Source organism: Lathamus discolor, chromosome 1 (assembly GCF_037157495.1).
Source record: "Lathamus discolor isolate bLatDis1 chromosome 1, bLatDis1.hap1, whole genome shotgun sequence".
In the NCBI taxonomy this organism is placed as follows: domain Eukaryota; kingdom Metazoa; phylum Chordata; class Aves; order Psittaciformes; family Psittacidae; genus Lathamus; species Lathamus discolor.
The window spans coordinates 57,835,481-57,851,947 of NC_088884.1; the positions used below are offsets into that span (position 1 = coordinate 57,835,481).

The following is a 16,467-nucleotide window of genomic DNA, read 5'->3' on the forward strand; positions in this document are numbered from 1 at the left end:
TTAACAAGTCTTGAATGAAGAATGTTAGCAAACAGACAAACAGCATGTCTGATGCATGCTAATAGTCCTGGCTTCACCACTGACACTATGAATAATTCAGTAGAAAGGAGGGAAAAGAAGAAGAGAGGAGGGAAAAAAAAAAAAAAAAAAGAAAGAAAGAAGGCACCCTCCACCCTTCCTTCACGCTGTCGAACGCCTGCAGAGGAGACGAGAATAAAAAGTATGCCGCAACTTTCTCCTTTCCACCCATCGCTAAGCAAATATTCAGCAAAAAGGCCAGTCAGGCACCATCACTTTCGCCAGTGCAGCCTCTCAGAGACTTTCAATTCCTATTTTCGTTGGCTATTAATTTCCACACACACACCCCCCCCCCCCCCCCGCTTTCCCCCCCGACTCCCCCTTTACCGCCTATTTTACTTCTTTTGTCTAGGAGCTGGCACCTGTCCCAGAGACGGCATTTTACTGCACATCCCCTTTTCCCTCCTCAGCAGAGAAAGAGGGGGGAGAGGTCTGCAAGGACGAAACAGCCTGTGCACCCCCTATCCCCCTCCCCAGTCTGCTGCCTTCCTCCCCACACCCCCAAATTTCCATTTCAGGCATGGTCAGATTACAAGGGGTTTGGAGGGATATCATCCACACTATTTCACATGGCGCAGATACCTAAAGCCATTAAAAATATATTTGTATTAAAGAGAAAGAGAAAGCCAGCCAGAGTGAGAGGCTTGTTCCATAAGCAGCACTGTGCACTGACACTCAGGGGAGGAAAATCACAAATAAAAGCCTTCATTCTCGCAGCATACAAACTAGCAAAGCCCGATTCATCGCTCGGTCAAAGAAATCAATTCCTTTAACGGAGGGAAGAGAGAGAGAGGGGAAAGAGAAAAAAGGATCAGCGGAGGGGAAAATACTCGGTGCTTTAACCTCAGCATTGCAATATACAGTACAGCCGAGCACAGAGCAGGAGAGACGGAAAACGAGCTCCCTTCTAAAACGGTGGAAGAGGAGGGTTAAATAAAGAAGAAGGGATATTAAAAAAAAAAAAAAAAAAAAAAAAAAAGCAGCTCCTATTCGCAGTGTTTTCAAAAGTTGTGCTCTGGCAAAGGCCGTCTGAAGGGGAGGCCCTTGCAGCAGGAATGCGAGCAGCAGCAGCAGCAACCTTCTTTTTTTTTTCTCCTTTCTAGAGCCCAGCCTCCCCCTTGTGAGCGACTGGAGCGATCTGGCTAAGGAAGAGGAGGAGAAGGACGTGAGCTAGCGAAACGCAGAGGGCTAGAGCTGATGATGAAAGAGAGGCACGGCCCTGCGTGAGCAGGCTCGTTTCCATCATACGCAGCAGGCACAGAGGGAGGCAAGCAGAGCGCAGGGAACCGAGCGCCCATGCAGGGGCACCGCCCCCCCCCCCCTTCCCTCCCCCGGAGCTTAGGATGGAGACCCAGGGAGGAAAAGAGCAACTGGGAGGAAAGGCACTGCGCTGGAATGTCAATGCACCCACGCTATGGCAGTACGGTTGACAGCGCAGTGCGGCTAATGAAGCTTTTAATTGAGGGGGGGTTAGTCCAACGGAAATATCTTCCGGGATTAAAACAGAGAGAAGAGCTCCTCTTTATATTTACACGCACCTAGACCCCTCTCTGTAGTGAAGCAGTCCACAAGGACCACGGAACTGCAGTGCGCACACACACACACACAAAACCCCAAACCAAGCACGCAACCTCAAACCCACAGAGCAGCAAATGGATCTTTGAAAAAGTAAATACTGCATGTGACAAAAACCTCGGTGATTTTGTTTTCTCATGCCCTTACTTCTAAGCCAGCTGCACAGCCAAGCTCAGGCTGCTTGGCCCTTATAACTATCTTGGCACCGAGTCAAAAGCTGATAAGCATTTGGGCGAGACAGCTCAACTGCTGTGCTGGAAGAAAAACAGCTGCCATGATTGCTGTTTGATTGAGAGCGCTTACACACACTCACAAAAAAACATATCGGGCTGCAAAGACGGGCCACAAATGCCTGAGGATTCAGCTTCAGAGGATCAACACACATTTCCTTTTTTAAAAAAAAAAAAAAAAAGTTTTTATATAGTTTCTCCTCCGTTCCCCCTCCCCTCTTTTAAAGAAAACGTACTGTGTGGACTTGCTTTTCTTCTTCCCATCCCCCTCCATAACCTCAAGCAAACTCAAGGAATTGTGCCAAAAGTCCCGTTGCTAGTTACCAAGTGCATTTTTTCAAACGTCCCTTTGATACTTCTTTCCCTCATGCTTGCCATGGAATATGCAAGTAAGATAATCTTTCCATTACTTACAAGAAGTAATTAAAAAAGAAAAAGAACTTCTAGCTCGATGTTCCTTTCTCTTTTTCTCTCTTCAGGGGCAAAAGGAGGGAAACAAGGGGGAGAAGGATGTTTTTTCTCTTTGCCGAGTCCAACATTTGGCTTTTTCCATTTGTGGCAGATCACTGTAACGCTATTGTAAAACAACTTCCTGCCCCTTTTGGCTCACGTTCCAGAAGCTGCTAGGCTAAGTTCATAGCACAAACTTTTTTCCTCTTGCCGAAGAAGAGAGACAAAAAAAAAAAAAAAAATCCCTGCAAATTATTTCCCCCTCCCTTCTCTGGCTAATGGACTCACAAGGTGAATTTATTGCAGCTCTTTAAGAATGTTACACAAGAGACGTCGGTATCCCAGCTGGATAATTCATAAGCTGAAAAGGTGGGGTCATTATAAATATATGTCTGTCTGTGTCTGTGTGCGTGTGCATTTTAATTTTGTAATTTTGAACTGTAAGTCGTAATACCATCAGGTGGATAATGAGCTAAGCCGCTTCATCTGTCGTACTAATTTGTATATCTATCATAGCACAGATCATTGGCTTAGTATATGCAGCCTCCTACTTTCCAATTGCTTTTGTACTCTAAGGTGACCTGCATCTCTCTCACCTTCCTCCCCTCCTCTACATGCTTGGTCTAAAGAAAATACCCACTGACAGGCTCTAAACCCTCCCTGCTAGAAAGGGAAGATGTTGCAGTCTCACTGCTAGAAGCCAAAGAGGAAAAAAATAAGGCCTCTACAACTTGCTCTCTCACGATCTCTCTCTCCCTCTCTCTCCCTCTGTTTCTCTCATAGCAACAGCATTTCTTGGTACGCCTGCTTTGGCATACATCAGCATTTCTACCCGTCCAAGTGTCCTTTTGCGTCACATCTCGCCATTTCATTCAACCAATGAAATCTCCTTCTTGCAATAAAAATATATATACTTTTTCTGTTACTGGTATATTCAAAAATTTTTTTTTAATGTGCTTTCCTAACAAAAAACGTTGTCAAGTACTTGATTTGCCCTACATGGGGAGGGAAGGGAAGGGGGGGGGGGGGGGGGGGAAGGAGACTGTACAGGATCCAGCCTTGAAGAGTCTTCCTTGTGGAAAATATGTTACCATAAGAAAAAAAGGATTACGTGGATACTTAAGGAAAGTGATAGTTGTCTCTCTCATTTAATATTTATTTTGCTTATGCTATCACTGCTTTCCTTATGTATTTTTAAAGCAGCTAGTCAGTTTCAACTAATTGGAAAAGTCAACACTGTGGGTTTCTAAGACTTTGTAAAATACTATTCAGGAGGAAAAAAAAAAAGAAAAAAAAGGATATTAAGTGATATCTTATTCCTCTAAATATTGATCATGGGGTAATGGGAAAAAAAATGCAATGGAAAAAGAAAACTGGTATACGTGAGCTTCTATCCCTTGCAACACTCAGATCCCTTCCAAAGAGGCTGCTCTCCAACCTTCAGCTTAAAAATACACTATCCTGCAAAATGGAGCAGAGGTCTTCAGAGTCACAGATTTTTTTCTGAGATGCATTTCCTCTTCTCACAAACTCACACGATTTTTTGAAGGCAGTATTTAAACAATCTGCTGTGGTTATGATAGTGAGAAAGACTTCATACTATTCACATTATAGGTTTAATACAGCCATTCCAGGTGCTGTGTGTACTCTGCCTAGCTGGTAAGACTGGCAAAAGCAAGCACTACCAAGAACAGTATATACTGTACTGGATGGAACATACTTTCTACCGAGTATATGAAAACCCATCTCCCTGTTTTCAGGCCTGACTTTAATCACATTTGCTCTATTAAAATGCACAATATTAGCCAAGTCTAGAAAGTACAGGGCGGCACATGTGGGTTTCTCAGAACTGGCTGGCTGTGCCACATCTTGAACAACTGCTACAGTGGCATATTTAAGGAACCTCTGTTACACATTTTTACTCAGCCTCAAATCTCAAGAAAATGCTCAACCACTGGCATTCTGAGGAGAATAAACATTTCTTTTGTAAGCCAAATATATGTTTTATGGTTTACCCCTACCAACTTTTTTCTTTTTTTTAATGGTGTGAAACCACAAAACGTTTTCAATATTTATTTTTAGGGAGTTATAGTAAAAGCACATTAGCGATTACCAGGACATAGCTGACAAGATATTTAAACTGTAACTTTCCCTCAAATTTTTATTTCGGTAAAATGACACCCAGTAATTCTGACCTCTTCTAATAACTCTGGTATCTCTTGCATACAGACTGCTGGATGCAGAGGATGTGTGTGCATAAATTGTGGGTGGTTAAAAAGTAAAAACAACTTTGCAGTTTCTGGATAACATACTTTGCAGCAGACAGCCATAAAGTCCAGCTAAAACTCTCACCATTTTTGTTTAAAAATAATGGCATGACATTCCTGATAGTATTTATTTTAACAGAACATGCACAGATGAGAATGTTTACCCTACGCTGAAAAAAAAAAAAAAAAATTCTATACAGTAATGCATTCAGCAACTTTAATGCCAATATAAAAGACAGACCTGTCTCTTTAGGAAAGGATCAGATTCAAGTATATGAATAGTTTAGTTGATAGTGTTTTACTTGCATTTAATCCTTTTTCTGAATGACTTTCCCTCCTTTTTTTCAGCCACTATTTTTAGCTACTTATTTATTTTTGTACTTTCTATATAAAAATACAGACTTTCTTGATCTTTATTCTCCATACTTATCCTTTCCTTTCCCACTTTTTGTGTAGATGTAGAAGCAGCTGATTCTCACCTCTGCTTTTGCCTGTTTCATAAGTGGGCAAATTCTGGTGCATTTGGAGGGTTAAAAGTGCATTGCCGTTACAGAATAATGGCTTAGATTCATGCAATGGAAATTATCCTTCTTCGGAGAGATATATAAATGCATTATATATGTCACCATACTCATAAAATAAGATTTAAAGTCATCTAACTTTAGGTTACCACAGTACTAAAAAATAAGGATTCAGGAAAGAGGAATACAATTACACGAAGCCCAACTTGTAAGCTTCATGTAATAGAAATGGAATTCCAAAAAGGGAAGTGGAGGAATTATTTTAAGATTCATCATGCCTGAATAAGTCAAATCATGTAAATAGTAGTAAGCCAATATTTTCACACCACAGTTTATACCATTACATAATTTTACGACCTCTCTCTTTCCCGTTATCGCAAGTTCTGTCTATTGGAAACTCATTACAGATACTCCTACTATACACTAATTTATTTGCTTGGATTTTAACTCAAAGTGGTATCTCTTGTTCTTTCATCTCAGTTTTGTGTGATACTGACATCAACACTGAGGTCAGCTCTAAACAAATCGCGATTTTTTTCTGTCTAACTAATACAGCTAGTTTTCAATAAGGGATGGTTTCTAATCTAACAACAGCCAGAAATGTTTAATAAAAAATTATTTGTTACATGATTTAAAAAATTAAAAATTATCCAGTAATTTATATTTCTTTTTTAGGCTTAAGCTATCCAGAAAAGTGTAAAATCATATTTGGGGATTTTTTTTAAATCATATCATTAAAATAATTCCAGTATATGCTATAAGAAAGATCACCAAGAATAGCTTTACTTAACATAGAGAACTTTTCTTTTTAAAGCCACTCTCCAGGGATTAAAAATAGTAATAATTAAATATATATATATATAAAAGCAAAGCAGTCTTGTCCATCGTTCCCTAAAGGAACCAAAGGTGCTCTGTGGGACTATAGCTGGTGTATATTTCATAGGAAGGATGGTAACTGCACATTGCATAGCTTACTTTGAAAAGTTCTATTCTGTTGAATAACATTAATTCTGATGGATCAGTGGCATATTAAATTGGGGGGGAGGAACATTTAAATACCAAATAAAGACAATTTTGAAGTGATTTGAACTGTAAAAGCAAGCTGAGCAAGGATGTATTTCCACATTCTTCCTCTCAAAACATAATGAAGCATTTTTCAAAAACAATTCCTTCAGTACACTGTATTTTAACAGTAATGCTTTATAGCAAACTTGGCATTGAACTGGCATCAACAAATGAAAATGGCAGTGGCATAAGTGTTTTGTTTTACAGTTATTTATATTTAAAAAAAATATATTTAACAGTGCACAGCATTAGCATGTTTTTTTAAGGGTGGCAGTGATACTGTTTTGTTTATCTTGCAACAATTTTTCTTCCCCTTTTTCACTGTACAGAGCTGTACACTTCAAACTGATGGTATTAATATTTTGCTTATGTACCACACTTACTGGTTAAAATTTGCATCAGTACCAGCAGCAAATCAAAGCACAAGCCAGGATCTTATTTACTGGCTTTACTTATTTATCACAAATACGCTGCAAAGTTCTTGGAGACTAACTGAACTGCAAATACGTGCTTGTGAAGGAGGTGCAAGCTGGAAACTAAGCAATATTCACGTCTGGTTTTATGGCCAGATAAAAATCAAGCTTTCCTCGGCTGTTAAAACACCACGGTTTCATTTTAGTGAAAACGTAACTAAACTTTACCATGCAGCCAGTTTCCCCTGGCACTGTTAAGTCATGCTCTGACAGACTGTAATTTATTCCTCACGCTGAGAACAGACAATGCAGCTCCACACTCTGGAGCACTGTCTCTTGTTCTTCCCTGCTAGCCCACGACAAGCCTCTGCCCCCTTCACAGCCCGGACGGGCCAGGCCCGGCCCGCCACAGGTGCCGCCGCCCCGGCCTCGGCCTCGGCCTCGCCCCGGCCCCGCTCCTACCAGCTGCAGGTGAGCGGCGGCCCCGCCAGCCTGAATCCTCTCTCCTGGAGACAGTTCTTGGCTGCGGCAGCCACCAGCTCGCCGAACAGTCAGGAAAGTAGCAGCAACAGTTTCATAACGACCAGAAGAGAGGAGAAGCTGCTGCCTTCCCCCTCAGCAGCAGCACGTCCACCTCTGCCTAGGGGCGGGGGAGACGCTGGGTACTTCACGGGAAAGGCTCACTGAAGCTAAAACATCAAAGACGTTGTTACCATCCCGTATTTCTGTACCTTCAGCAGTGACTGGCATTTCTAGTCCTCCTGCCGTAAATACTCTTTTCTGGCAGTACTTTTCTCGGGATATCACCAGAGCACTGAGTTAAAACAAGACACCGGATTTTAAAACTCAGCCCTCCCCTTATTTCAGTGCGCACATCTACTTAAAATTGGATGCCTCGCAGAAATAGCTAATGGAGGGGAAAAAAAAGGCAAGATGACTACAGAAGAGGAAGAAGTAAAAAAAAAAAAAAAAAAATATCTAAAAAGCTAAATATTACACTGGAAAAAAAAAAAAAAAAGAAGTGCATTTTTAGAGAATGATAAGCTGCAAAAATCAAGCAAATGTACACGATGAAACCTGTAATGAAAACTTAAAATTTCTTAGGTCTAAAAGAGGATTAAAATACCTTTATACTGTGAATTACTTAAAGGATTTTAGACTAGTCAAGAGTTGTTCAGTGGCCAAGTTCTCTGGTATTAAAAGCATCTATTTTTTTAACTACAGCAGAGCACTACGGTCCTGAACAAAGTTAATTGCAAGGGCGGGGGGGGGGGGGGGGGGGGGGGAATACAACAGAAATTCCTTAGTGGTTTCTTTGGTAGTGAAATATTAGTAAAGGGGAAAAAAAAAATTGGATAAATTCTAAGAAAATAAGAAGGGATCTCCATCACAGTAACTGTTGCAGCATAGCTGCAATTACACACTGAGACACTTAACCCAAAATGGTTATAGATACAGAATTCGCAGACACACGATCTGTTTATGAGCTGAATATTAGTATCACATCTATTTTATTTAGTCAACTTCCGTTTTACAGTTCAAATTAGTATTTATTTTTAGCCCATTAAAGCTAAAATACGTATTATATAAGGTGCATCTTAGATTGGCTGATCTAGCTTGGCTATCTAAAATATCACTGAAATCTCACCCTGTCACAGAGTATATTGGCAAATTTAAATCTCTCTTCCTGAAAAAAAAAAAAAAACCCGAGCCAACCGAACAGCCTAACATGAACAATACTGACACAGTATTTTTATTATCCTAAAGTATAATGTCGAGAGAATACTGGACCTACTGAAAGTATACATTTGTTTATCTGGACAGATAATACAGGCTTCTACATTCTTTGTATCAGTTGTGGTTGTGAAAAAAAGAACACCATCTTCAGTTTAGTACTTCACAGAATCTGTGTTCCATGAACTGTCTTCCTGGGAATCATTTGATTTTTTTCTGTCTGTCATACTTACTAAAGTTGTCAGACTTGCATTATTAAATTTCTTACATTTTGAAGGGATGCCTAAATTTACATATTCAGCTTTAAGAGTATTCTGCTACTTTTCAGTTTTAGTAAACAAAATGTCACACACACATGTGATTCTGTATTTCCTTTGTCCAAAAAGATGTATTCCTACAGAGAGATACATTTAAGCATTCCATGTTCTATACACACAAGTTTCACGTTTGACAGAAATGGCAGAATACACATAAAGGATGTTAGCAAATTTGAAAGGATAACTGCCCCATTTCCAAATACAGGTTGCGAATCAGGCACGGCATTAGGTAGTGTGCATCAGAAGAAGTTTAAACTCACTCCACTACCAGCAGCTGCAGCGGTGGGGAGACAGCTCTGGGATTCCAAAGTAGATGCAGCAGCACCAGCAAGGCCAAAACTCAGAGCATCGTGCTCTGAAAGGAATCATTTCTGAAAGGAGAGACCTTTGAGTCTTATTACCTTTACATTACACAGCATGTAAAATGTTTTTTAAAGAGAGAGTCATTTCAGTGTTGCCAGCAAATCAGAAGTTTACTGCAAAAAAAAAATAATCTTGTTGTTATAATTTCCTGTTCGGCTTTTCAAAAGACGAATTGGCATCTATGCTGATAAAATGCATGCTGTAATTTAATAAAGGTTATTTTAATGATATTTATTACAACCTGACAAAACTAATACAAACACTGTTATAAAGAAAACATTCAAAGGAGCTTTTACTATGCTGTCTACACTTAATAAAGTGCAATATGAATGGTAACACTGGCATCACAAAAAAAAGGTGGGGGGAGAGTTATGAAAAACTGCCTCAAGATTTATTCCGTGAACTATGGTTTTCAGTTGTTTAAAAACACTTCTTTTTCAGAATACTAAAAATTCCCAGGGGATATCAGTGACTAAGCCGTGGAAATTTCAAGTTTCAAATTTAACCATTTTTTCCTAAGGCATAAATGTGTTTTTCTGGAGATGTTAGATGGACAATCAAAACACTGAAATGTTAAAAGGTCAACACTTAAATTTGTACTTCCAAAAAATGTTATCAACAGAAATGTAATGCAATGAATTTTCCTTGATTCACCAAAAATTTCAAGAGAACTGCACAGTGTTTTTTTCTAGTGCAAGCAAGTAACTTAATCAGAAAATTGTGCAGGGGAAAAAAGACAGAGATTTTTTTGCCTCGTGGCAACAGGACAGTGAGACTTGGGCTGAAATAGAGAACCCTCCCTGACTCAATTAGAAATGCATCTGCTTTTTAAAAACTTTTGAAACCAAATACCAAAATCAGAGTTGTCATCCAAGGCCTGTATTACTTCCTCCATTTATTTGTAATAAAATTAAAACAATTCCCCCTTCCCCCAACAACCATTTTAACAAAATCATGTACTTTGTCTCTTCTGCATGTATGTGTGCTGCGCGCAATATGCTTGACCTATACACAAGATAGATATGTATGAGTATGCATGCATTTATGACCTCATGTTAGAACAGCCCACTAAGTATGAACACTATTAAAATAAGACTAAATTAATATTAATTTTATATAATACTGCTCAATAGAAATCACAATAATGCAGCCTAAATTTTACTAACAAAGGGTTACATTTGAATCCTAACAGGAAAATCACTGAAGACATGGTTCAGGACTGATTTTTTTTTTTTTCCCCTAGCTATGCAAATAAACATGTCTTTTAAAAAATATTAATATATCTAAAATATAGCTTTAACTAAATGAAAGAAGTTGATCATAACAGCACTACATCAGCAGTAATTTATCCCTTCAACAGCATTGTAACAACTCATCTGTAACATTTGGAGAACACCTACGACTAACTGCTCTGTGACTACCTGAGTGTAAGAGCTCATTCCTGTACTAGACCTGAAACAGTTATGGAGACTCACATGAAGATCAGGGATTTCCTCTAATGAAGCACTTCACACAGAGACCAAAACGTTGTTCCAGCATTCAGCTGGCAGTGCTACAAGTTTTCAGCACAGAGGGGAAAGCATTGTGGGGACTTGCAAAACACGATTTTGCTTTAATACTGTACTTATACACATGCTCATATAGCAAATGGGTATCGCACACATACAGGGAAAGATTTTTATAGGAATATCAGATTTACCATATTACTGTTCAGCTATTACTGGCCAGCTAATAGCCAAAACCTTAATCAGTCTAAGAAATTTATGGGAAATCTATTGGAAAAGGCCATTTTGTGCTGGAACTGCTACGTTATTCTGGCTTTCGTCTTTGCCTTTCCCTCACAGAGAACGCCATTTTGAGGCTGTCATGCATTTTTCTTTCCAGAGCGGATAATGCCAGTGGAAAGCATAAGAGGATGGGATCCTCTTACCACAGAAAAATACAGCAATGCAGTTTCATAGAGAAGTAGCATTTTTATTTTTACAGGTGCAGCTGAAGTCTGTCTTGGATTTTCTGCACTTCCTAATCTAAAAACCACATACCCAAGTGTAAGATGTGCAGCTATCTGTACCCACGTGGCATTTTGAAACTTTCACATATTTCTTTTTAATCAAGTATTCAAACGAAAGATGCAGAAGATATTCCACTGGAACACAGATCAGGCAAATAAGCATTTACTGCAAATGAATTTTGCTGAGTAACAGTGAGCCTAAATATATATCAGGCAGACCAGTGTTCAGAAAAACATATCTTCAAAAAGTAACAGACTCAGTATTTTCCGTAGTACAATTAAAGCCATGGTATAGAGGACCTTCTTTCATTTTCTTTATTTTTTCTCTCCTCACATGAACTGATATATTGCAAATCATTGTCCAAACAATGAAGGAAATCAGTGGAGTAATAGAAACGACTTAATATTTAAAGTGGAATAGACAAGTGTACAACAGGTGCTTAACAGAGGAAGCTTTTACATATGAATGGTTCTTACTTAATTTTCACTGCAGGGGTCAGATTTGGAAACAATTTTGATAAGCATATTCAGAAAAATAATTTTAAAGTTTGTATTTCTAATTTCAGTAACATCTTTGTCTAGGAAATGAGAAAAGTCTTCTCAACCATCAAGCTTTACGAGGCACACTAGCTGGAGAAACCACTGTCAGAAACAGCAATGCTGAGGAATCAAGTTCTATTCGCTGCCTATTCTATTAACCAAACTTTGCCAGGGATAAAGCTCTTTTTTAAACAGTTAGGAAAATAACCCCAACTCCTGAGAGGCTTTGGTCAAGAACATTCAAAGGAAAAAAATCCCAAAAGGCTCCACTCAGTAAGATGCTTTTGGAAAAAGATTTTTTACTATAACATCTTAGATTATCATATTGCATGTCAAAATAGTTATACACACTGAGAAAAATCAGTATTCAATTCAACCGGGCACTTCATATAGTTATTGTAAGGTTGCAATATCTTTTTGAGGAAAAATAAGTATTTTTAAATTTGATCTTTCTTTTTTTTTTTACTCTAAGCAGCTACCCACATTTTAAAATTCCACAGCTCATTACCTCCAAACAAAGCACAACCGTATCAATGCTTTAAGGGAGAAAAAACCCCAGAATAAATGCAACTGACATTGCCTTGACACTCTCTTTAGTGTTTAAATCCTGGACATAACAGAAAAGCAATACTAGTACTGAAAAACACATGGTGAAAGGGGATGGACTTTGTATTACCGTTAGGAAACATACTAACTATAACTAGGTAACACGAGTGAGGAATATATGCATGCTAACCTGATAATAGTATTTTTCTTGGATAATGGCTATGGTAGTTCTACCTCCTTTCCCCTCTGCTTTCCATTATAGGCTAAAGCTAGTGGACTTTGGGAATTTCAAGTAAGAATAAAGGACACAGAATGTTTAGCTTCAGTACTGCTGTAGTCAGAGTCACTTGCTGCTCATATAATAACTCTGCAGTTCAAGTTTGGCTCCTCTTTGAACGCAGCTTTTCATTAAAAAGGCAAGATGATTCAGGTGCTTGGCCAATTCTTTTGTTTAAAGAGCTTATTTTGCTGTATTACAGAATACAATTTTAAATCTAAGAGTAGATTATGAGAAGTGTTTGTTTAAATAATGCAACTTCAAGAAAGCCAAAAGGAAAGACAAAACATTCTACTTGAAATGTCTCGAATACAAAGAAAACAAATTAAATTGGGGGAAGAGAAAGAATCGAGATAAAATTTTGGTGTCTTGCAAAAAAGAGGGCTACAGTATTCCATATCAGGCAAATCCGTATTACGGCACATAATCTGAAGGAGGAAAAAGAAGACTTGGAAGTCTTCCACAGTTTGAAAAAGTTGCATGCTCTCTTCTCTAGAAAGGAGAGTCTGGTACGGAAGGCAAATCTGTGTAGCAAATGCAGCAGCACCATCTCAGGCTCTCTGCACAGCCCTGCCCTGTGTCTGGGAAAAGCCTCGGGAAATGGATGCTTTGGGCAAGGCAGAGGCACAAGACCTCCAGCTCATGAATTCCACCCAGCCCTTGGGCAGGACTGAGCTACTTCCAGCATGCTTAAGCCTCCTGCTCTACAAGGGTGGACTGAACATGAGAGGTGCCCACAGCTGTACATAAGTCAGATCAAGAAGTATCTATAGGATGGCTTACTGCTTACTACTAGAAAAGTCTAAAAGGAGTCAAGAGAAATACACTGCGAACTAGTATCTGCAGGATTGTACCCTAAACTGTTAGGAACACTGGGTGAACCCACCCTGTACTCCATTATGCCAATATGGTAGTCTTCCAGGGGTTTACAGGAATATAAAACATGGGGGAGAGAAGGAAAAAAAGAATAAAAAAAATGACGTTAGCCCAGAAATACCCAAGTCTGAGCACAAAAATTTGGTCATGCACATTTTTACCTTGACTTTATTCATGTCAACAGCCACAGAAGCCTTGAAACTTACTATCGTATTATTACTTAATTTTTTGTGATGGTAACATTATAAGCTCCCCCCAGCACACACTCATCCCTTGTGCTCAGTTCTAAACCTGTTGTGTTTTACACAACTTGGCTGTCATTGGCAATTATGAGCTTTTTTCTTTCCTAGAAGGAAGAAATATGAAAAAGCAGTTTTAACTGACTGTATGTGTTTACGGTTTAATTATTTTATGATTTATCATTGTATTTCACAGATTTTACTGTTGAGGAAAGAGCGACATATAGATAAAAAATAATAAACATCTTTCAGTGAAAGGTGATGGTTTTCTATATACAACCCTTCCAGATAATTTATCTCTGCTTCCGTGTTTATATATGTTCCCTGGCCACAAGAAGTAAAAATGAGCTGCATCACATTCTGCCACCAGTTGCTTCTGAAGGAACAAAAAAGTAAAATCAGCATTTTTTTAATAAAATTAGTGATAAATATGACAAAGTCCTAGCTCACTTTGGCTTAGTACCCCATGCTTACAATGGTTGACTTCAGAGAGCTCTGCATTACGTGTGTATTTACTTGGTGCAATACGAAGAAAATGTTATGAAAAAGGTGATGAATATAATCTGGGACACAGAATCATGTTTCTTTTAGGGATGAGAAATAACACTGATTTTGAGACCTCAGAGCCCCAAGTTTAATGCTGCGACTGCCATGCAATTTCTTTCCTTTAAGAGAAAAAAAGTCTCTGATTTTCACTAGTCTATGCTGCTTCATTTGGAAGAGTCCGGTGGAGAGAAAAAAAGAGAAGTTTAAGGGCTGAAAACAGCCAAACAGCATTGGCACAGGGGAAGACCCAAGCAATATATTTAGCTCAACGAGGGATTAAGTGCCATGGCCATTCATAATTAAAGAGCTAATACGTCCTCTTTGAAATAGTTTGACTTTTTCCTCTTGTGGTGGCTGCTGCATGCACACTTGGAGGTTCGGGTGAGGCAAACCTGATACTCTGCCATTCTCTGCCAGCACGTGCCTAAATTAGTTCTCCATTTTGTGGTGGCCCTCTGAGAGCAATTCCCATTGAGAAGGGAACAAAGGCCGTGACCCCGGGGTCAGAGTGTAATGTAGGAAGCATGACCTCCCCTTTGTTCAGAACAGCACTGTTTACTCTGCCTAAGTAAAGATCACCAATACATTAACTAAAGAGGATTAAAAAGGTCATATCCCTAGGGATGGAGCTCAGGCAAGTGGCAACTCTCTTCAGTCACTAAATCATTTGACTTCCCCCTTAACCCCCCTTTCAAAATAGAGACACCTTAAGCTGCTGAGGCTCAATGGGACAATTATTTCCAGAGCAAAAGTCTGTACAAACTTCATGTGGCCTTCCTTCCAAAAGCAGGTTAATTTCTGCACAGCTAGTCAGCTGGTTTAAGTTATTTTTAAAGTTACTGAAGTATTTTAAGTGGCAACTATCATCACCTCAATGCAATTATTTTCCTTTTTTTTTTATTTCCTTTCAAAAAGTTCTGAGTTGATTTATAAAATTATTTGGGTTTTAAAATGGTTGTTTGAAAGCGTGATCTTTTGTAGCTATTATCAATGAGAATCTTAAAACATCCTGTAGTATGTGGGTAGGCAGAAAAGTTGCCTGTAGCTGTTGACAATTGCTAACTCCAGGGTGGTTCACTTGAAAAGAAGAAACCAAGGAAAATAAAGTGAAAATATGCTGCTTATGAGAATTCACATATGTTGATAGCTAGGCTTCATCAGGCTAAAGAAGCACTTCTTTTGGCTGTTAAGCTTTCTGTTATCAACTTTTCCGTAGTATCTTAGAACACCATTATTAATCCGAAATATATTAACAGAAGCATCTCTTGAAACAGCAAAATGAACGCTGCATTGATAACATATGGGAGGCAACATGGCCAATTAGATGGCATGCTGCATTGTCTCTTTTCCATTCTCCCCTCTAATCCGCTGGCCTGCTGGATGATCCCAACCTTTGCTTTGTGCTTTGGTTCCCTCATCTGTGGTGGTATCACTCACTGGGATTGCAGATGTTACCATCAGTTACTCCGCCAGAATGGGAGAAAAAGAGCATGTGGAAGGGAGTGGTCTAAAATCAGATATTTCCCTTCTCTACCCTCAGGCAGAAGCACTTCTGATGAAGCTGAACATTGCTAGAGGTTCCAGAAGAAAATAATAGGAATAAGGCCAGGCAGGGGGTCCAAGCTGATCAAAGTCTTTGGCACTGGGAGCTCAGAACCACAGACAAATCCCACAGGGGCTAAATGCAGCTGAAATCAGTACTGGATCGCCCATTATGCCAGCAACTTCAAAAGGAGGACAAGGAGTGCCAGACTCCAAAAACTAAGGTCCTCCAAAAACTCACAGCAGCACAGTACTGCTACTTGGATTGTATGGGGGAAGGGGTGAGAGCATGTCCTTCAGTTCTCAGATACTCTGTGCAAAATAGCTGGTTTTGAACCCACAATAATACATGCAGCTTTCTAGTCTCTCATAATATGAATTAATACATGAAGTGTGACAAGCTGGGGTCTCATTATACCCAGCCTGTGTTCACACTGGTATGCTCTGCCCCTTCCCATCTCTTCTGTTTAGCCCTGCATCCTCAAGCACAAGGCAGGATGAGGAAGGAAGATTCTTTGCACTCCTCTCCAAGACATTCAAACAGTCACTTTCCATGTCTGAAGGCTTCTTTATAGCAGGAACCTATGCATTTAAAATGTTTTTAAATGGATATGAACAGACAAAGGAAATCAATAAACTAATTAAAGTAACATCATGTTTGCCTTATAATGTTCTGTTTGTGAAAAGAATCACTTCATTCTTCACCCACCACTGCTGTTCATTTCTCCTATAGTTTCAGATCTTTTCTCACCACAGCAGGAAGAGAGGGAAACTTACTGTCATCAGGAAAACCAAAAGGAGAAAGCCTTCTTAGCATACACATCCCACTGGGAACCACAGGGTTTAGCCCAGATGGCTCAACAACAGATTCCAACAT

General features: G+C 39.3%; 1 long non-coding RNA gene across 1 annotated transcript; it reads left to right on the forward strand.

The window, feature by feature from the left end:
• Positions 1-2,201: 2,201 nt before the first annotated feature.
• On the forward strand, positions 2,202-3,225 carry LOC136011078 (uncharacterized). The gene is made up of 3 exons (XR_010611190.1): positions 2,202-2,272; positions 2,363-2,702; positions 3,117-3,225. It is a non-coding gene; the product is annotated as an uncharacterized LOC136011078 (long non-coding RNA).
• The last annotated feature ends 13,242 nt before the right edge of the window (positions 3,226-16,467 follow it).